A 22,371-nucleotide genomic window follows, 5' to 3' on the forward strand; every position below is an offset into this window, starting at 1 on the left:
AAAAGCCAGCATTCCTTAGGAACTGGTCAAGTCGGTCCCCATCTGCCAAATGGAGTCATTTTCTTTACCTCTGGTAGAAGAGACAAATGGCTACCTGTAGAACCTATCGATGTATCAAAGCTCATGCTGGCCTCCAGGATCCCTCAGTATCATAAGTACCTGTTATTCATTTCAAAGTCCATGCTAGCATCCAAGTTAGCTCTTCTTCCCTCCTCTCCCTAAACTCCCCTGGGCTTCCCTCTCCCCAGCTACTCTTCCTTCTTATAACTCCGCTATTCTCACTATTCTCTGATCTTGCTCTTCTTGAGATACTTCCTCTATTCTCTGTCTCCTGCTGGTCTCCCCTCCCTTGCAGATATTCCTCACTATGTCCGGTCTGCTGGTCATGTCCAGTCTACTTTCTCTCTCTGCTCTGGACTCTTCCTGATGCCTCTGGCTGTTCTCTCTCTCTCTCTCTCTCTCTCTCTCTCTCTCTCTCTCTCTCTCTCTCTTTCTCTCTCTCTCTCTCTACAATAAAAACCTTAACCATGTCATGGAGCGGTCATGTCAGCCGTTTCTTTACTGTGCCCCCTTGCATATATCTGGGGCCAAAACCTTCAAAGACACCGCAAAGCCTGATGACCTGAGTTTGATTCTTGGATTCCACATGGTGGCAAAAGAGAACCAACTCTCTCACATTTTCTCTGACCTCCAACACACACACACACACACACACACACACACATATGAGCTGTTCAGCTCTTGATGTCTCACCCAAAGAACTGAAAATTCTGAGGATATTACAGCTTGGCTGTAACGCAGGCACAAGGACAAATGGAGCCTGTGCACACACAGAGACACCACTCCACACTGACAGACTACACACACTACACACACTACACACACACACTTCAGCTCTGGAAGCTCAGACCTAAGACTGAAATGCTAGGTCTCATGGAAGAGCAAGGCTGGGCCTGTGCACCAGAGAGGTCTGCTTGATTATACATAACTCTTTTTTTTTTTTTTTTTTTTTTTTGTATTGCAGACAGACTGAGCTAACTGATGGTCAGTTTGAGCGACCTTCTTGAGCTCACTTGGTTAGCCAGCTGCTCGACTCCAGAATCTGCTGCTCTGCCCCATGCTGATTAAGCTGCCACATTGCGCTATATATAACTCTTGATCTCTAGTTAAGCCTTAACTTCTTGTCAGTACCACAAAACTGGTCACTTTCTGTCTTCACTCATTCCTCTTCCCAGTGTGTCCACACTGACCGGCTGTTCCTTTCCCCACCTTTCACTATCACTTGTCTCTAGTTGGCGTCTTGGGGACAGGTGGCTGAGCCTACCTTGTTGGGGCTACCAGAGCTTAGGCTCTGCCACTAAACCCTCCAGGAAGGGACTAGACAGAGACTTGGGCACAAAAGCAGGTTCCCCAGTTTATAAGCTGTTTGTCCTCAGGCAAATTTCTTAATCCCAGTGAGCTTTATTTCCTTTATCTAGAACATAGATTTTCAGGCTTCCCAGATGTCGTGGGTATGAAAATGAAGGAGACGACTCACAGAGAGCAACTACCACAGTGAGCGATGAGCCCTCGGTTAGCATTCCCTTTCCACTCTGCTGAGAGGAAGCGTGTATGCTGTCTATGGGCATCCAAGCTCAGAAGGTTACATGTGAGTCAAAAGGGTCTATTGCTAATGCCCATGGAAAATTGATTGAATTCTGTCTCAGCTCCCCAAATGCCTGCAAATGGTCTAGAGTTCCTAGTGTAGAACTAACTCTATAAAAGAATTGACCCGACTGGATGTGCAGCCTCGTTCCCACCAGCCTGCCACTCTGGTGCCCAGAGTACAAGATGGAGTAGAAAGGAGCAGAGAGGTGAGGGGGTGAGCACGGGCCACTAATCAGTGCCCGTTGCCTGACTCGTGGGTGGGAATTAGTTCAAAGAAATACATTCGTCCCCAAACTTTAGGAAGAAAAGGAACACCTTGCTTAGGGGAAGACTCTCGGCTATCCATCAGCCCTCCGGGGGACTTAAAAATGGGTCCGAAAGCCCACTCTTGTCCCCCCCCCCTGCTCTCTGCTCCAGACATCCTGGTTACTCATCATTTCTCAGACACCACCTGGGCTCCTCCAACCAGATGGTCCGTCCACCTGGACAGCCCCTCCCTCCACCCACGCCTCCGGGGCCACTCCCTTTCTACAAATCTTCCATCGAAGGCTTTATCTTCCTTGAAGCCTTCGCTGCTTTGCCACTCAGAGACCAGCCCTACTCCTTCGAGCCCTCCCAGCTCTCTCTTCCTCTTGGCCTCCGTCACACTGACTCATCCAAGATCTGCCGTATTCTGTGACGGACAGTCCGTGTGAAGCTCCAGGCCTGTCATGGTGCACAACAGTGTCTAGCAAGCATGTGTGTGCACAGGGCTAGGTCGATATTGGAGGGACATATGCTAAGTAGTCACATGAATAAACATCACTGCTGGTGCACTAGATTAAAGAATTGTGGTGAATGCTTCAAAGGAAAGTGCTGTCTAGAAAAAGGAGACCAGAAGAGACATTCCTGGAGGATGAACATTTAAATGGAGACTTAGTGGACCCATGAGAGAAGAGAAGGATAAGACCCTTCCATGAAAATTGGTAGTTTAAATGGCTAGGGTGGTCTGATCACCAGCACAGACACACTGCTACTACCTCCATGACCATCACCTCCACCAGTACCACCACCACCTCCACCACCACCACCTCCACCACCACCACCACCACCTCCATCACCACCACCTCCACCACCTCCACCATCCACCACCACCACCACCTCCACCACAACCACCTCCACCACCACCACCACCACCACCACCTCCATCACCACCACCTCCACTACTACCACCACCTCCACACCACCACCACCACCACCACCACCACCACACTACCACCACCAGCACCATCACCTCCACCACCACCACCACCACCACCACCACCACCACCACCACCACCACACCACCACTTCCACCACCTCCACCACCTCCACCACCACACCAGCACCACCACCAGCAGCACCATATAGCAGATGTAGAGTCCACAGGGCTGGAGAAGGATGGAATGCCTGAAGAACTGAAAAGAGACCAGAGTGGCTGGAATGTGCTTAGCATTCTGAATGTCTTCCCAAGTCCAGCAGAAACGGTGAATGACTTTTAAACAAACAATGTGTCTGACACATTAGTTTGACTTTCTGGGCTGATAACTGAAAATCAGAAGCAGGAGAAAGAGTGAGAGAGCCCAGGTGTAAGAAGGTGGTGACTTCAGCGATAGGAGGAGGGGAGAGCACCCAGATCTCATTTGGAGGCCTGCCCACATTGGATGTGGAGACTGAGGAAGAGGCAGATGTTCGAGATTACTCTCAGAGAAATGAGCTAAGTGTCTGGGGGTGTTGGTGCCACCCAATGGGAAGGTGAAGGTGGAAATTGTCCAAGGTGCAATGTTAGGCTTTCAATTGCAAGTAGAAGGATGGGGGAGGAGTAGCTTGGGGGTAGAGCATGTACCTAGCATGTGTGAGACTCTGATGCAGTTCCTCTGAAAGAAAAAATACAGATAGACCTATTAAAAATCTTAATTGCTTGTATTTTGTGATCATAACACCAGGTAGCTTTTCATCCCATAAAATCAAATACTTTCCAATGGGCAGAGCAACAGAGGGTGTGTGTGTGTGTGTGTGTGTGTGTGTGTGTGTGTGTGTGTGTGTGTGTGCAGTGCTAAGGACTGAACCCTGGGTTTGTTCATGCTACACATGCACTGTACCACGTGGCTAAACTCCAAGACCCAAGAAGAGAAGGAGGGAGAGGAAGGCAGGAGCAAAGGGCAAAGCGTAGAAGGTTGTCTCAAGCTTTCCTTCTAAGGTCAGAGCGGGAAACAGGACAATAGAAAGATCGATTCTGCATCGGATTGGGTTGCCTTTTGGGTGAGGATTAAAAGATTAAAGGTGTAAGGATTAAGAGGAAGGAGTTCCTTTGCTGTCTCGATTGGCCTGTTCAGGAACTTCATCTGTCCCTTGATTTCCTAGAAGGTCAGGTAACAGCTTAGCCTCAGTTTGGTGACTTGGTAGCTCAGCATGAACTCTCTCAATCTGTGGTCCGGCTGGTCTGCTGGGGGGCCGATGTAGGTGCTTGATCAAAAGCAAGGCCTTCCATAATTTTTATTCAGTATGTGTCAAGAAGGCACCTGGATGTATTGATCTGGAGTGCAGAGAGAGGTCAAGATGGAAGGCATACATTTGGAAAACAATCAATACTTGGGTTGAAGTCTCAGGAGTGAACAGAATTGGCTTGGACCACAGTCAAGGCCAGAGGCTCAGACTGCTTTTTAACAGTCTGCTCTTTGGATGACAGTCTCACTTCTCAAGAGGCAATCCATTCCCTCCTAGTAACCTAATTACCTCCTCAAGGCTCCGAGTCCCAGTGCCACCCCAATGGCAATCAGTTTTATTTTTATTCTATTTGATTGAGACAGGATCTCAGTTTTCTGGGCTGACTTCCACCTTAAAAAAAAATGATAGAAGGTGACCTTGAACTCCCAGGCCTGTGCTGCCACACCCAGTTTTAGGCAGTGCTGAGGTTGGAGTCCAGTGGGCTTTCGAAACTTGACCAGACCAGACCTCCACCACCTCTGCTCCATCCTCAGTCCAGCAATCACATTTCAATGGGTGCTTTCTACTTTGCTTGTCCTGCAAAAAACAAAGAAACAAAAGTCTGATTTTCTCAGGGCCACTTAGCTCTCATTCAGTGAAGAGGCCACTTGCCATGGCTGCATTTCTGAGATGTGTTCAGAGATGATGATATTGTTATGCAGCTTTGTGTATGGGAGGGGGTGTCCTGTGTGCATATTCATGTGCAATGGCTGCTTCTATGTACACATGGGTGTGGAGACAACTTCAGGTATTCCACCTCCTCAGACATCATCCTTTTTTCTTTTATTCCAGCAGGGTTTCTCACCGACCTGAGGCTAAGATGGCTGGCCAATGAACCAAACAGAGTTGCCTGTCTCTGCTTCCCCAGCCCTAAGGTAACAAACACTAACCAAATGACTTCACATTTGTATCTGGGTTCTGTGTATCAATATCAGCTCCTCATTCTTTTTAAAATTTATTTTATGTGTATGAATGTTTTTCTTGTGTGAATGTCTGTGCATCATGTGCATGTCTGGGACCATAGAAAGCCAGAAGAGGGCATTGAATCTCCTGGAACTGGAGAGTTGGTTGTGAGCTGTCACATGGGTGCTGGGAATTGAACCTGGGACCTCTGATAGAGCAACCAGTGCTCTTAGCCACTGCGCTGTCTCTCCAGCCCAGATCTTCATTCTTGTATGGCAAGCAAGCAGTTTGCCAACTGAGCTATCTCCTCAGCCCCAGGTATCAGTTTCCAACCACTGGACTGAGTTTCTTGGGGACAATCAAGGTATTTTATCCATCTCTCCGTATCCCGTACATCCATCACAATGTCCAGGAAACAGCTGTTTTAAAAATCGAATGAAGGAGCAAATGAATGCTTAGTTATAAAGTGCCAGATGACTGTTCCCCACAGTGAGAGGGAGAGAGAGGAAGTCATGGTCACTTCCAGGTGAGGCGGCCCCCAGAAAGCTTCACCGATAAGAAATGTATGCTGGCCCTGAGGGCTGAGATAAAGCGTACGAAAGTGCTGGCCCAGGGCCAACCTGACTTGGTGTTGAATAAAGGAGACATGAATCTGGTTTGGCTGGATGGAAAGGGGCGTGGAGGACTTTCCATGGGGGCAGGTGGTGAGGACAAAGGTTTTCAAAGTTGGAAAACACAGGGAACAATCCAGAGACTCCTTTGACCTTTTGACCTGTGGCAAAGGATTTACAGCAAGGAAAACAGTAGGTTAGAAGAGGAGGTAAGGAGCAAGTGACAGCACAAGGCGATGTGTGAACAGTGTGACCCTTGCTGCAGAGCGGCTAGTGCACAGGAACCATACACTGAGTGCACTTGTCTTTTTTCCCAGCCAGGGCGGTGTGCAGATGAACTCCGGAGAACCTCAGAGCAATGCAAACAAAGTGTTTAAAGAATGCCTTCCAGGGTCGTGGGAGAGGGGCAGTGGATGCAGGGCTCGGCAATTACCTAATGCCTCTGCAGTGCCAGCAATCACCCAGATTAACCCGGTTAATTTTCTCCCCATTTCCAGCTTTCCAGAATTAAGAGCCTCCCAGCTGACCTAGGGGAAAAGTTACTCTGAACAGGAAATGCAACAGGGAGGAGAATGGGAAATCCGAAAACACTGCCAGGAGAGGAAGCAGCCAGAGCCGGCAGGCTGCAGAGAACCGGACCCTTTGCCCCCACTTAGCTTTGGGTCTGATCTTGAAAGCAGCCCACCTACAGGACGGACGCTAGCCAGCACGGGGTAGGGACAGGAGCATGTGGCAGGTCTCACCACAGACTGTGAGGAGAGAGAAAAGCAGGATTGTGGGTGCAAGAGCCTGCCCCTCCCCAGCTCCTGCACCCAGAGCCCAACTCAAAGGAAGCTGGGCTGCAGCACCAGAGCCAGGGAGGGACATTCAGAATCTAACAGCGAGCTTCGGCACTCCGGCTGGCATCTATACATCTGTTGGCTCCGAGGTCTTGACAAATCATTATCGAATGAAGAGGAAGTCATCTATTCCTACTCCCCTGTGCTAACGAAGGAGGGTGGGGTGGGGCAAGGATTCTCAAGAATCTGAAGGAGGGTAAATTCAATTTCTCTTATCCTGTTACTCAGTGTTCTGCAGAAAAGACGGCTGGGACCAAATAGGTGTGGCATTTCCCTACCCAGCAAGCACTCATAGGTTCTCTCCAGTGGATACCAGCTTAATTTGCCTATACTTCCAACTGGCTGGCTGCCTATAAACCCGAGCTCCCACCATTTCCTAGAGTTGGATTAATTTACCAGAGTGGCTTACAAAACTCATGGAAACACCAGTTTATTAGAAAGAACATGATGAGACACAAAGTGTGGTGACATGCCTGTAAGTCCAGCACTTAGGAGGTGGAGGCAGGAGGATCAGGAGTTCAAGGTCACCCTCCACTGTAAGTTTGAGGCCTGCTTAGGCTATATGAGACCCTGTTTCCAGAAAAGGGGTATAGATGAAGGTCAGATGAAGAAACATGTAGGAGACTGTACAAGGAAGAGGAGCTTCCAAAGGCCATCTGCCAGGAAGTTCTCGGATCCTAGACCTTGTTTGGGTTTTTGAGGCATTGTCATTATGTAGATGTAACTTGAGTAAACGTTTGGCCATGAGCAACCAACCTGACCTTCAGCTATCTCTCCTCCCAGAGGCTGGAGATGTGCTGAGGTCCTACCCTCTGTGTGTCTAGGGACTTTCCAAAGAAATCACCTCATTAGCATTAACTTGGATATGTTTGAAAGGATGCCTTGTGCTGAAGATGCTTAAGAATTTACTTCACAAATCAAAAACAGAACATGCAAATAGTTTAACAAAGGGGATGTTTCTTATGCTATGTCTAACAGAGCCCTGAACCAGGTGAAACAAAACAAAACAGACAAAAATTGAGATCTCGGCAGTTGCCTCGCTCAGGACCTGGGCAGGGACACAGAGTGGAGGAGGGCTGGCTAGGGTGGGGAGCTGGGATTGTTTCCAGGATCTCTGAGGACACTGAAATCTGGAGGTGCCCAAACCAGTTGCATTAAGACCAGAGTATGTGCATGCAACCTGTACATATTCTCTGGTGTACTTTAAAATCATCTGCAACTTACTTCCATAACATGAGGCAATGCTGTGTGAATGGTTATTATACTGTATTATTTAGGAAACCATGGCCAAAAAGTCTAGATGCTCAGTACAAATGCAACTTTTTAAAAAGATATATTTTTATTTATGTATGTGTCTGCCACATGTGCACAGGTGCCTTCAGAGACCAGAGGAGGAGGATGGGTTCCCCTGAACCAGTGCTACAGGTGGTTGTGAGCCGACAAGTTGGGTGCTGGGAATGGAAGTCAGGTTCTCTGAAAGTGCTCCCACATTGAGCCATCTCTTCAGCCCAAGATGCAACTCCTTTTATTTTTATTTTTCAAATATTGTCCATTTGTGTTGGTTGAACCCATGAATATAGAACCTACGTGTATGGAAGGCTGATTGCATATCATAACATCACAAGGATGTGTCCAGCCCTCGGGAGTTCTATGGCCATTCTTTGACCTGTCTCTAGCCTGGTCACCTGATCTTAAATTCTTATATCTGATTTCACTTCTCCCTTTCTTCCAGCCACAGAACCTTCCCACACTTCCCTAGGCTTTCTTTCCTCCATTCCTAAGTTCACGTGGTCTTCTCTACCTGTCAGTTCTGTGTATTGCTGTCTACGGTACCTTGCTGGGAGAAAACTTAACCTCACATCACGTACTGACTTAACACAGAAAGGGGCAGTAAGAAGACGTCTGTGGGAAAACAAACGGGCTTGTCGGGGAGACAAATAGAAGGTGTGGGAGCTTGTGATAATCATGCAGTTTCTCACTCCGTTGTTAATAGTCAGTTGTCTCTGGTGAGATGGCTCAGAGGGGAAAGACGCTTGCTACCAAGCCTGGTCAACCCCTGAAGCTCTCGTGGTGGAAGGAGAGAACTGACTCCCCAAGGCTGTCCTCCAGCTCCGAATGCACTCTTGCAAGTGCGCGTGCCTGAGTCCAAGGGAGGCCATGAAAACCAGAACCTCTTTCCCAAAGCCAGCCATAATTACCAAAGTCTGTTATTCCAACACTGCCCTCTGCTTTTCTACAAATGAACTCACCATAGAGTCCTGGACTTTATTTGATTGTACATCTCAAAGTCTCCATTTCCTAGAGAGTCCTATCCAATACCGAGAAGAGTAAATGCCAGAAAGAGTCTGGGCAGGCCTTACTAGGATAACTAATGGATCAAACCTCTTTCTTTTCAATCACACTCCTACATGACTGTCCATATTTCCTCAAGCCTAAGCACAAAAATGGATAGCTCAGCCCAAGCCTCTGGGCATTTGACCTGAAAGCTCTTACATCGCATGGAATGTGAACAAATAAACCATTATGCTTTTCTCCAGGTAACCTGCTAATTGTTTTAAGGATATTTCAGTATTGCTGGTACCTGAAGGCTAGGGAAATCTTAGAGAGAGACAAGATTGTCACTTCTACCTAGTCTTTCTAGGTTCTTATGGACAGAGAAAGAATTTAAACACAAGACAAGGTAGGTTGGAAGGAAGTTTTATTATAGAGCAAAAGTATACAAGGAGTGAGGTGGGCTTCTGCACAGAGCTGCATCCCCCAGGACTTTGCACAGCATCTTTTTGGACAAACTCCATTTTTGGACAAACAAATGGAGGGAGATGTACTGGTTAGTTTTGTATCAACTTGACACAAGCTAGGATCAGGAGGGAAGAGGGAAACCCAATGAAGAAAATGCTTCCACCAGACTGACCTGGAAGCAAGTCTATAGAGCATTTTCTTAATGATGTATGGGGGAGGCCCCAACCTAGCTGTGGGCAGTGCCACCCAGGGCAGGTGGTCTTGGGTTGTACAAGAAAACCAGCCAAACAAGCCATTGGGAGCAAGCCAGTAAGTAGTGTTCCTTCTCTGTCTCTTTTTCAGCTTCTGCCTCCAGATTCCTGCCTTGAGTTCCTGTCCCAACTTCTATTCAACACTATAACTTGTAAGATGAAATAAACCGTTTTCTCCCCAAGTTGCTTTTGGTCATGGTCTTTATTACAGCAATAGGAGATAACAGGGGAATTATTGAGTAAGTTGGGGAATTTCAATAACAGGCCAGTATTTTCCCAGAATAGGGCCGTGCCCTCACCACACCCTACGCTTTTGTTTTTCATTATATGAAGATGTTAGATGTGCCATGATGCCAGATGCATGGTGGGAGCAAGAAACTTTGCAAGGTTAGTGATACGGAAATGGCATTATAGTAAAGCAAAGCCAGAGCTCTTGGTGGCCATCCATGTGGGTCCCAGCCAGTTCTAAGTATTCTTGTTCCTTCAATGTTTGAGAGGTCACATGACATCTTGGCATATGTAATACAACTCTGTGATCACATCAGTGGCTAGGTACCATGTAGTTTTCTTCTGTTTTCCCTGTGTCTACCTAGCCAACCTCGGGGATGAAGGAAAAATGTCTCCTCTGCTCTCTGAAGGTTCATCGAATCAATTACCAAAGATTAACTAGAGGAAAGACTCACAAACATATGACTCGCATGGCGGTGGCCACAGTGTAGCACCCCAGTCTGGTGTGATTCAAAAGCTTATAGAGTCTTTTTAAACCTATTTATTTGTTTGTTTATTTATTTTTATATCTATAGGAGATGAAGAAGACAGATTTGGACAACTTGGGAGGGTTGAAATGATTTTTAGGAGAGTTCAATGAATTTGGAGAACAATAGCCTTGGACAAGGTCTTGATCGGAGAAACAGACAACCTTTGGAAATGATTCACCAAAATAGAGCTGACAGTGTGTGAGGACAGTCTATCCAGGAGGGTAGCAGCCTTCTTTCTTCCTGGGATATGATTTAGTTAATGAAAGCCCAGGAAAGGGACAAGGGGCGATTGTTCCCTGTTTGGCAGGCCTGATCTTTGGAAGCTGGAGATTACTGCAGAAAGCCTGTCTCTGCACCTGGGGACAGGGACAAAAGCAGGCAGCACTAGACGGCCTTGATTCTCAGTGTCTGCCTCTGTAGCCTTTTCATTTCTTGTAGGTCAAATTGTTCAGAGTACTACCAAGCACCATAGCCCCACCAAGGATACCAGCCTTGACCATTCCCTCCCTCCCTCCCTCCCTCCTTCCCTCCCTCTCTCCTTCCCTCCCTTCCTCCCTCCTTCCCTCTCCCTCCCTCCCTCTGTGTATTTGTACAACGTGCTTACATGTTCACATAGATGCAGGTGCGCATATGTATTATGTATGCATATAGAGGACAGAGGTCCACCTCAAGTGTCATTCTTAAGGTCTGTCCACCTTGTTTTTGAGGCAGGGACCTGAAGCTCAACACGAGGAAGACTGTCTGGCCAGTGAACCCCAGCGATTTGCCTGTCCTCCCTTTTCCAGTGCTGAATTACAACCACGCAGGACCACACCTGGCATTCTGTGCAGGTTCTGGGGCTCTGCGACCCAGAGTTCTCAGGTCCTCATGCTTTGAACTTCAAGCACTTTACTAAGTCATCTCCCCAATCTGCAGGGATTGCCTTCTTGTCCAACCCTCCAGCTGCATGATGAAGAAGAGAAAGCAGTTGGAACGAACAGTGTCCGTCACAAACGTCAGCTGTTTGTATTACTCTTCTCTACCCAGCATTCATACCCTCCAATCACGTGTGTAGAATAATTAATACCATGGCTGTGGAGGCCCCAGTTATCTTAAAAGCAGAGGACTTGAGAATGGACGTCTTTAAGGACCATTTGCTGTTTGCTTTTCCCGCTTGCTTGTTTCTCTTAAATTTCCAGCGGCTCTAAGACTTATGAACCAGGACATGGCATGCCTCAATGTCCACTCCACATTCGTGTGTTGTCTAGCACGGGGGCACTCTCTGAGGAAGTCACTAGAGATCTCATCATCTGTGTGAACGTTATAGAGTGTGCTTACACGAACCTGGACGTGTAGGGCATTCAGTAGATGCAAACACAAGGTGCAAACACAAGACATAAAGTGGCTGTAGATCTGTTTGCAGTTGACTATCTACTAAATAGGAATGTCTAGTAAGTAGGAATCTACTCTAAAGTAATGATGAAAAGTGTAGTAAATAGTAAGAACACAATCCAGTAGTATGATTGCTCATTCTGATTGTCCAGCATCAGACACACTGTACATAATTGTATTGTTATACTTGAACGTCACTAGCTACTTTGGAGGTTTGTTCACACTAGCAACACACAATGACCTGTATATTATGATGTCACCAGTTGACCATATAATCTTACACGGTCACCATCATGTACTTGGCCCTTTGTTGGTCAATTGTTGGTATGTGGTATGTGACTGTGTTTGCAGACATTAAAAGATGTTCCAGGGTAGTTTTGATTATGCCTCTTTTTTGTCTCACACACTGGCTCTATTTATAACCTAAACAGTTACCTTACTTTATAGACTGACTTTAGCAATGAAAACCTTTCTCCCTTGGGATTTTTTTCAGGGGGGGTATGATTTAATTATTATTATTATTATTATTATTATTTGTTATTTGAGGCAAAGTCTCACTATGTGTAGCTTAGGCTAGCTTGAAACTTGCTATAGAGACCAGACTGATCTCCAGTTTTCAATGATCCTCCTGCCTCTGCCTCCAAAGGGCTACGGTTGCAAACCCAGGGGGCCACCATAATCAGTTTTCCCTGGGTTATTAATGAGACACTTGAAACTGAGGGCAAACCCTATCTTATCTTAGCCTGTCTTGCTTTTAGTTACTTGAATTTATGAGGGTTTTTTTTCTTTCTCTCTTTCTTTTCTTTCTTTCTTTTTTTAAAACAACATAGCTAAGCAATATACTCCCTTAGATTCACCTTTATGTATGGTCACCAGGGCAACAAGTGTTCAAGTTGTTTTACAAGAATCCGGAGGTAACTTCCTCCCAGCCAAACCCAAACCCCCAGCCCTTCTCTTGGCCTGGAGTAGGTGTCAGATGGGTGACTAGGAAGGAAGAGATCTGAACCCCATCCCCACTCTGTTCGGAGTGCACCAACACTACCATTTCCCCAGCATGCATCCTGTGAAGAGCCTCAAAGTGTCCCTACACATGTCCTAGGCACCCATCACAGCTCCCTGACTCCAATCACCCTTCTCCACACTCACACCGCCCCATTTCCTTTTCCCATAGACACCCCTAAGCCTGTCCTCAACAGACAGATTCTCTTACGGCTCCCACTATGCTCAGCTGCCTCATGAATAAGTTCTTTCTCTTTGGATAAGCCCTCTGCTTCTGTGATTGCCATTTGTTGGGTAACCCTTGAGTGGGACAAGGCAGAGGTCTGCCCTAGTCAGATTTGAGTTTCTCTTGGTGTCCTTGCTCTGCCTCCGCTGTGCCAATGCCAATATCTTCAGAGCTCTCAGAAATGTCGAGCCCTAAACCTTGAAGGGCTGGCTTTCCAGATGAATTACTCACTGTTTGGCAATTGTATTTCAGCAGCCTGTGAACCACTTACTATTATGGGGAAATGTAAATGAGGCACTCTGAAGTGGGAATCCCCACACCAGAAGGCCTTACCGATGCAAATAGCCAATAAGAGACAAAAGGGAACCCACAGAGCCAGGGTAGCTGTGGGTCAGGGGACCACAGGGGAGAAAGCTGCCTGGAGAACTCTTGATGTAGACCCAAAGAGAAGAGATGAGAGAAAGTGAGTCTGAACTCCCCCAGAGGCTTCAGGGAGGTGTCAGGAATCTGGCCCAGAGAACAGAGACAGTCAAGGAGTCCAGTGTCTGTGTGGATTCTTGTTTTTTCTCTCCCATAATAGGCTGGAAGCAACATCCAATCCCTTGATTCTTTAAGGAGGAAGCAGGTGGTATTGCTAGAGTGACTGTCTCCTTCTCCAGTGGAAAGGGGGCTCAAGGGCCAAGATTGGTAGTACAGGCCTGTAATCTAGCATTGGGAGGCTGAGGCAGGAGGGTTGACAGCTTGGGCTGTATGGTGAGATACCGCCAAAATAAATAAATAAATAAATAAATAAAAAGAAGAAGAAAAAGGAGGAGGAGGAGGAAGACCTGGGCTAGTAGAGCACTTGCATGTTCAGAGCTCTGGTTTTGATCCCCAGCACCCAGAGGAGGGGGACTTAAAGCTTAAAGTATCTAATACTCAACAGGCAGGGCTGGGCAGGAAGTCCTGGGGGAAGCCCCTCAATAACTAGTACAATATTAAATGTAAAACCCTTGTTAGGGCTGGGAAGACGGCTCAGGGATTTAAACACTTGCTGCACAAGTATGAAGACCAGAGTAGAATCCCTCGAACCTATGTGAATGTCTGGTGGGCACTGCAACACTCCTGTAGTTCCAGCCTCTGGAAAGGGGGACAGGGGATCTTCAGAGCTCGCTGGCTAGCCAGGCTAGTCCTGTTGACAAGCTCTGGGTTTGAGTGAAAGACCCTCTCTTAGTGAATAAGGTAACAGAGTAATAAAGGATGATTCTCAGCATCAACCTGGAAATTCCATATGCACACACGTACATGTGCATGCACACCCACATATGTGTATGTCCCCCCCCTCTCTCTCATACACACACACACCTGTCCCTGGGGCTTCAGCTCCCACTTTGCAGCTGTTTTTATATACATAGGCGACACCCCCAGGAGATTTTAAGATCCTTGAGGATGGATCACATTCTCAGTTATGTTGATATTCCTAAGATCTTTCTATTTACGGTTTTGCATAAAGTTTTGAACATATTTCTGTGTGTCATGAGCACACTTTGTCATACTTGTAGACATAAAGATATTTATGTCTTCCTGCCAAGTCAGCATTTATTGAATGAAAGTAAACTCACACACTATACTGGTTTTGTTGGCTGCAATTTGCTACCAACCCTGATATCCCCTGAAAGCATGGTCATTAGCTATTTATTTTATTCAAGTCTTAATTATTAATTTTAATTATCAGATCACACATTCTATGACATTCAATAATAGCTACAAAAGCGTTAAAGAGGCCATAGTGTTCCAAGAGGCCATACTGAAGGCAGAGAGCTGATACCCATACAAAGAAAGTCCCTGTAGAGGGTTATATAAAATATTAGGGAACCTAGCTGGAGAGGCAGGCTGCTCTGGAATGCAATCTGTCTGTTGGGCCAGGTGAGACGTGGAACAATATATAGATAATGGATGGGTGGTGGGAGGTGGATGAATGATGGATGCAATTCAAATGGACCAGTTACCTGGTGAGTACCAGACTGATCAGAAGAGTTGGGAGTTCTTTGCCTCTTGGTCACTTGGCACACAGGCACCAGGTAGCTAGATAACAATGCCATCAGTGTTGGGTGTCAATTCTTTGATAGACCAGGTAAGGATGTTGCACCCTTTGTTAGTCTGAGTTCTCTTATGTGGTTTTAATATGTTATGTGTGTGTCCATATGTTTCCAACATACTTTAGTAATTTACAGGGACTGTCTTTTTACTTGTTGGAATGAGTTACCATCTGTCTGTGCTTCAGTCTGCTGTGAAGGTGGAGGTGTCTACACACACCATCACAATGCAGTCCTTGGTCTGTGCTTTAGTCTGCTGTGAAGGTGGGATGTCTACACACACCATCACAATGCAGTCACTGGTCTGTGCTCCAGTCTGCTGTGAAGGTGGGGGTGTCTACACACACAATCACAATGCAGTCATTGGTCTGTGTTCCAGTCTGCTGTGAAGGGGGGGGTGTCTACACACATAATCACAATACAGAGTCAGCCTCCCTCTATATTTACCCTCAAAATGGAGCCAACTGCCACTTTGTAAAGTGGAGTTATCCAGGGCAAGGCCCAGCCTCAAAGCCACTGTTTCATGCACTAGAGCAGGGCAGGAGCTTAAGGCCCAGCCTGATCTCCATGCTGTGTAACAAGCATTGAACTCAGCGACTCTGCCCTTTGAGCTGCTGCACATGACGTCCGCTGGGGTCAGGCATTAGGGAGTCAGACATTAGGTGGTGTTGCAGGCTACTTCAGCTGTGTTAGTCACACTCACGTGTCTGGCCTTAATGTGCTTCTCCACACAGCCTCTCTCTCATTCTCTCCACTCGCTGGTCAAGCCAAGGCTTCCTCTAAGCCTGATACTTAGGGTCCAAAAACAAAGACAGACGTTACCAGGCTTCTTACAGGCAACACTCAAAATGAGCATCATATCTCTTCCATTTAATTCTACTGGTCTCCATAGCCCAGAAGGGATTCAAGAGAAATAGGTAGGACTCCACATCATGGTAGGAATAGAGAGTCGTTTACATCGTGGAAGGGAAGAACTATTGGCTGTGTAAGAGCTGACCACAGTGCACGCTGCCAATATCTATTACATTTCTTTTCTGGTGTGAAGGTTGGAGGAGGTAAGAAGAATCTCGGCCGCGGAAGCCCATGCTTTTCTTCCTGTTGTATGTCAGTACTTTTTGTCTCATAAACCAACAGGAGAAACCAGTGCTGTCCGAAGGAAGAAGGCAAGTCACAAATGAGTCCAACACTCACAATTTTTAATTTTCTAGTAACTTCAGTCAAAATGTTAAATGGAACAGGTAACATAATTTTAACATTTTACTTTTATTTAATCCATTCTATCCCACATACATCATCTCAACATGTTATCAATTGAATATGATTGAGATACTTCAATTATTGTACTCTATGGCATGCTATTGAATATACAGCACATCTCAATTTGGACTTAACCACATTTTAAGTGTTCACTAACCCAAAATGGTTTCTAGATAGACAGATCAAGGCGAGATAGTCCCTTTGTTGTCCTTGCTTTTGAAGTAGCTTGTGTTAAAATAGATATTTTAATGCACTTGTGAATGTGAAAGAGAAAAATCCACGAAGCCACATGCATGCTGCATACCCCGTGGGCTCATTGAATATGGTCTTGTTGCACCATTTCTGAACATCTCATTGCAGAGACCAGAGACCTCCTCAAGCTTGTTCACATAAGACTGGAGGCCATTTGTGCTCTGTTTCTGCCGGTTGCTGCGAATTAGGCTCCTCGGGGTATTTGTATTCTGTTTCTGCCTGGTGCTGCAAATATTCACCAGGCTTCTCAGGGTGTTTGTACTCCGTTTCTGTCTAGTGCTGCTTCTCATTCCTCAAAATGTCTCAACATTTTCATTTCTGTCTCTGTGGCCGCTCAGATGTCTTCTCCCCACTGGCTAGGACCCTTCCCTTCCGGTTGGTCCACCTTGACTTCCCCAGCCCCCTAACCGACCTCCTAACAAACTGTGACAACCTTCTGATAACCAGCTGGAGTGCTCCAGGTTTTCCAGTTCCTTGTTCCCAGCAGAGGTAATCTGATTGGCCCGTTCTCATTCCTTCCTGCCGCTTCATGCCCCATTTCACTGGACAGTTGGCTCTCTTGGTTTCAGCCCATCCCTATTCTAATAGGGAAGTACCTTCTTGTGGTTCTCACTATGGCCACCTGGAAGTGAGGGCGGTGGATGGTGCGTGGGTAGTTTCCTTTGGAGAAGGTGATCAGACAGACACTGACTAATATTAAAATACTCTGTTTATCTCTGTCATTGGGACTTCCCGACTGAGCTCATCAGTCTGACCCTGTCTTTAACTTGGTACTGTCCTTGACTGACCTCCAGCTCAGCCCCACCTACACTAACAGTAATGCATGTGCTTAAGCAGTGAGAATGTCTGGATAGGTGTAAGTGTGCAGTCAGGGGAAGGAGAATGCTAGGAGTCTTCTGGAGTTCTGAGGAACCCATTCTGGTTCAGCCACTTAGCACAGCAGCTCCATCTGAATGCTTTCTTTGCCAGTATCCAATAACCAGTGTGTGTTTTGTTCTGGACCTCATCTATGTGCTTCCCTAAACATGCTGTACCACGAAGCTACATCACTAGCCTCAGATCACTGGTGTGTGTTTTGTGTGTGTGTGTGTGTGTGTGTGTGTGTGTGTGTGTGTGTGTGTGTGTGTGTGATTTGTTTGGGGGTGTTTTGTTTGTTTCTGATAACTTGTGTGACCTCTTTGCGTTAGAAACACTTTTTTAAAAAATTCAATTTCTAGTCCCAACTTCAGTCATATGGTTCAGAATACCCAAGAATATAGCTTAGGACCTGCATTTCTATAAGTTTGAGACATTTGAGGTTACCCTCATTTGGTCCAAATTGTACTAACTCATCCCCTAGACTCCATGAGAATTCTTTAGGACATTTGACTTATGGAACTTAGAATTTTTCTAGAACTTTCCAGGCAGTCTGAGTCCAATCAAGTAGCCATGAAGACAACTACAAATAAGGATGAAAGTTCTGGCCATCATTTTTTTTTCTTACCCAAACCCTGAATTCACTCAGGGAGCACCCACACTTTGCCCCTGACTTGACATTTCCCATGGGATGGCAAAGTGATTTACCTGGCAGGGTTGTGCAATAAATCAGCACAAATCCCCAGGCACCACCCTGGTTGGAGGCCCTGCTGGCTGAGTGCCTGAGTCACAGCTCAATGGGATAAACCCAAAGGAGCCCCGGGCAGGGAGAAAGCTGTACATGTGGGACTCCGTCCCTGTGGAATCACAATGGAGCCAGTGTTTGCATGCGAGCTAGACAATGATTCTGATTCAAGGCATGGAATGCCAAGGCTGAAGGGTGCTCTGGGGAAAGGGAAGGACCCGGGCCTCTTTCTTGGCTCAGTCCCTGCCTGAAAATTAGTCCACTTTTGTTTTTAATCCCATTTGTCTTTTTCCTGTGTCTGGGAGAATGAATAAGTGGCCATACACTGCTTTGAGAATAATCCCGTCACTTCCACGCTTGACTCCAGAAATTGGACACTATACTGCTCCAGTCTGTTCTAGCCTTTTATGAGCAAGACCTGTGCAGCCTCCAGATTCTGGGAGATGTAGTAATCTTCGTAGGGTGACTCTGAGCTGACATCTGGCCTCTTAAGGCCAGGAAAGTTTAGCAATTTTGCAATACCCCATTGGAGTGTCTCACGCATTTCTAGCTTTAGTCACCCAAGACACTTTAATTTCTTCCTAGGATTTGATAGGTTACGTGTTTCATAGTGTGTGTTTGCATCATGCATTGATCTTGAACTCAGCCCAAAAGGCCCCAAAGGAGGTTACGTGTCCACGTGCTGTTCTTACCAACACTTGTTCATTCACTGAGTAGAAAACGTACCATCCCTTCTCTTTCCAGCCTGAAATCAGGTGGATCATATTTAGGACAAGAGCCTGGAAGTCCTCACTCTAACAGGATAACTGAAAAGGGAAAGCCCTACATGGGCCATGAAAGCATACTTTAACCCAAGGAGGGAAATGGGCCAACAGTCTGGAGTGAAAGGTCGATTTTCTCCTTTTGAACGAGACTCTCCACCCTTTTTTGAGACAGAGTCCTGCAGTCTAGCCCTGGCTGGCATGGAACTCACTATGCAAACCAGGCTACCCTTGAATTACTCAATCCTCCTGCCTCTGCCTTCTGAGTGCTGGGGTTAAAGGCATGTGCCACCACACCTGGCTTAAAGTAGATTTTTAAAAACCATGCAATCAAAATGCTTTTAGAAGTGATTTGTCTTGTGTTTGCTGTAAGAAACTACTGAGGCTAGCCCACTAGACAGGAACAAGGCTTTGAGAATACAGCCAACTAAATTAGTGACTTCACAGAATTTAAAATGACTTCACGAGATTAAGAAATAGCAAATATGGAAAAGAGATCCAAGATCTGTCCCTTCCTTCCCCCATCCTTTCCTCTTCCCTCCTCTCTCTCTTTAGCAAAATCAACCTGAGTGAGTGTGTGTGTGTGTGTGTGTGTGTGTGTGTGTGTGTGTGTGTTCATTATGTTGGTTCAAGATGATCAGCAGTTGCGAAAGCCTTGACCTTAAGCCTCCGCTCCCCAGAGTGACGGGTCACAGGTACGTGCTGCTACCGTAACTAGCTCCTTCGGCACTGGAAATGGCTTCAGGCACGCCATGCCAGCACTCACCTACGGAGCCATGCCAGCACTCACCCACGGAGCCATGCCAGCACTCACCCACGGAGCCATGCCAGCACTCACCCACGGAGCCACCCCAGCCCCTCTCAAATATTATTCTAACTTTTGCTTTTTCACCCAAAGGAAGCACTCCGCGGCGCTTCTTGAGTATCACTGCCCTCTCTACGTGGATCATCATCATCATTACTCTTGAACTCCAGAGTTAACATTAAGTGGAATGAGGGTTGTTTGATGAGCTGGTGAATGACTCCACAGGTAAACGCATCAAACCTGAGGACCTGGGTTCAATCCCCAGAGCTTACATGGGGGAAGGAGAGAACGGACTCCCCCAGTTATCCTCTGACTTACACACACACACACACACACACACACACACACACACACACACACACACACACAGTGGCCCAGTCACCCTCTAAAAACAATAAATGTAAGAAGAATTTTAAAAATGAGGGTTGCCTGAATGTAAACATTGAGACTCTGGACCCTGGAAACCAAGACAGCCCTTTGATGGCTACCAGGCAGCATTCCAAGTCATTGTCCCTTCACCATGACAAGGATCTCAGACAACATGTGGCTCTAGAATCTTCCTGTCAATAAGCTCTGTAAGTGTGAGGAGTCTGTGGTTACCTGCATTCCTTCAGACTCTTCTCCCTGACACGTTAGGTCCCATGGGAACTATTTAGGACTCTGACATTCACAATCTAGACTTTGAGAAAGGCTAACTGGAAGAAAGAAAGACTTATTTGGGGACATTTTCAGAAGCTTTGGTCCAAGGTCAGCTGACTTCTTTAACCTGGACCTCAGGCGAGGCGGGACATTGCTGAGTAGGAGTACCCAACAGGAGAGGTGGCTCTCTCCACAGAATGTGGTTTGGACGTCCCCTATGGGCTCAGGTCTTCAAATACTTGGTCTAAAGTTAGTAGTACTGTTTGGAAAGCTTATGGAACCCTCAGGAGGTGGAGCCTTGATGGAGGAACTACGCCCCTGGGGGTGGGCGTGGAGGCTTTACAGCCTGGCCCTACTTCCTACTTCTCTCCGCTGGCTTCCTGTGTGTAGATGGCATGTGATCCGCTGGCTTCCTGCGTCTGTCCTCAGGCCTTCCCTGTAGTCACTTCTTCCTTGTTCCAGTGATCTTGTCCCTCTAGAACTGTCCGCCAAAATAAAGGCTTTCTTCCTCACATTGCTTTTGGTTGGGGTATTTTTTCACAGCAACAGCAAAGAAACTAAGTCTCCACCTTCAGGCTTCTGTGACCTCATTTCTCTAACTAGGTCCCACCCTAAAGATTCCTACCACCCCCAACAATGCTATCATTTTATGGAACTGCTACTGACTTGGTTCATTGACTCGGTCAGAGCCCTCCCGATCCAATCACTTTCCCAAGAGCCTCAGCTCTAAACATGCTGGGTTAAGGTTCAAACCTTGAACACACATGCCATTTGGGAGACATTTCATATCCACACCCTATCAGGCTGGTAGCTTATACAGTGTGGAAACACTGGACACAGGGAGAGAGAGATGGTCCCAGAGAAAGTAGTGTGATATTTCATCAGACCACTCAAAATACCATACAGCTTAAGACTTAATAAATTATTTTATTAATTTTAGTTTATTCTGCAATTTCTGATTTAATTTTGGAATCATTGTTGCTGAAAGAGAAACAGTAGATATGGGAAGATTGTTGTACTCAAACTTGTTACACTTATATTTTTATAAATGTGGTTATCAGCTTGAGAGTATAAAATATAAAGTGAAATAGACAATTATATTTTGAGTTGTTCAGCTAAAATTACTGGGAAACTTGAGCATTTCCTTCCTCACTTCTTGTACAGCAGGGGATATTTGTTACTTTACTATTGCTGTGATATGATACCGTGACCAAGGCAACTTCCAGAAGAAAGAGTTTGTTTCAAAGGATTGGTGTTGTGGGATAACCTTTTTGTACACTGTAAAGATGTGTCTCTGCCTAAGGCGCCTTCTGATTGGTTTAATAAAAAGCTGAATGACCAATAACTAGGCAGGAGAGAATAGGTGGGATTTACAGGGAGAGAGAGGAAGAGGAGATGAATCTAGGCCCATGGGGATGCCAGCAAGATGCTGACCAAGTTGGACACACAGAATGGTGGAGAAGTAAAAAAAAAGCCACGTGGCAGAATGTAGATTAAAAAATATGGGTTAGTTAAGTTAAAAGAGCTTGTTGGAGCCGGGTGCTGGTGGTGCATGCCTTTAGTCCCAGCACTTGAGAGGCAGAGCCAGGTGGAGCTCTGTGAGTTCGAGGCCAGCCTGGTCTACAGAGTGAGTTCCAGGATAAGAACCAAAACTACACAGAGAAACCCTGTCTGGAAAAAGCGTCGACAACAACAACAACAAAAGAGCTAGTTGGAAATAAACCGAAGCCAAAGGCCAAATTTTCATAATTAATAAGAAGTCTTCATGTCATTATTTGCATTATTTGGGGGCTGGCAATCCAAAGATGGTCTGACAAGAAAGATTATTGCAGGTTGGGGTCCATGATGGCACAGCAGCGGTACCAGCCATCAGGCAGCTAGAGCAGCAGCTGAGAGCTCACATCTTAAACAAAAAATAGGAAACAGAGAGGTCACTGGGGATGGCACTGAGTCTTCTGAAACCTCAAAGCCCACCCTAGTAACAAACCTCCTCCAATGAGACCACACCTCCACACCTCCTAATCCTTCCCAAACAGTTCCACCGACTGGAGACCAAGTGTTCAAAGACATGTGCCTATGAGGACCATTCTCATTCAAACCACCACAGAGGATAAAGTCAGTGCTCATGTCTTA

The sequence above is a fragment of the Peromyscus leucopus genome, chromosome 1 (genome assembly GCF_004664715.2).
Source record: "Peromyscus leucopus breed LL Stock chromosome 1, UCI_PerLeu_2.1, whole genome shotgun sequence".
Taxonomy (NCBI): Eukaryota; Metazoa; Chordata; class Mammalia; order Rodentia; family Cricetidae; genus Peromyscus; species Peromyscus leucopus.